Source organism: Seriola lalandi, unplaced genomic scaffold, assembly GCF_002814215.2.
Source record: "Seriola lalandi dorsalis isolate HSWRI2012SDOR001 ecotype SW California unplaced genomic scaffold, Sedor1 jcf7180002054648, whole genome shotgun sequence".
Taxonomy (NCBI): domain Eukaryota; kingdom Metazoa; phylum Chordata; class Actinopteri; order Carangiformes; family Carangidae; genus Seriola; species Seriola lalandi.
The window spans coordinates 219,831-220,421 of record NW_019525201.1 but is presented as its reverse complement, the minus strand read 5'-3'; the positions used below and the strand labels follow the sequence as shown (position 1 = coordinate 220,421).

The 591-nt window shown below is 44.2% G+C and overlaps 1 protein-coding gene across 2 annotated transcripts in view; it reads right to left on the bottom strand.

The window, feature by feature from the left end:
- The window catches only part of cnn3a (calponin 3, acidic a), a 21,278-nt gene that overhangs the window by 4,239 nt on the left and 16,448 nt on the right, over positions 1 to 591 (bottom strand). The window lies entirely within an intron of this gene.

Below are 591 nucleotides of genomic sequence, written 5' to 3'. Positions count from 1 at the left end.
AACCTGGAAAGGGTTATTTGGTTATGTGTGGCTTTCTGGAAAACAATAAATCTTTACGTTTAGGCACCCCTGCGATCGTCACACTTTTTCTGTTACAAACTGAACCCGGCCCCCCATCAGAGAAGGGAAAAGTTATGTGGCCCTCACAGGAAAAAGTTTGGGGACCCCTGATCTAGAGAGTGTTGCTGCTAATTAACCAGAGGCATGTTTCCTCCTCCATGTTGTCAGTGTGATGTTGTCAGATGTTAACACTGTGGAGACAGTGAAGGCAGCACCTCCTCTGACTGAGTCTGAAACATTTGGAACAACAGTTTTCAGCCAGAACTGAAGGATTTAATGTTTTATTTATAACATACCATTTTCTTTATGAACCATATAACAGTTTGTAACAAGAGTCATCCCAATAAATACAGTTTGGGAATGATATGAAGACAGGTCATGTGATGACAGGTGGAGGGGGACAGGTCATGTGATGACAGGTGGAGGGGGACAGACGGAGCTTCAGGATTCATCATTATAAACTCTACAGAGTAAATGTGGTGAAACATGAGGAGTCAGTGGCTGGTGTGTGAATACAAACGGGGGGGGGGG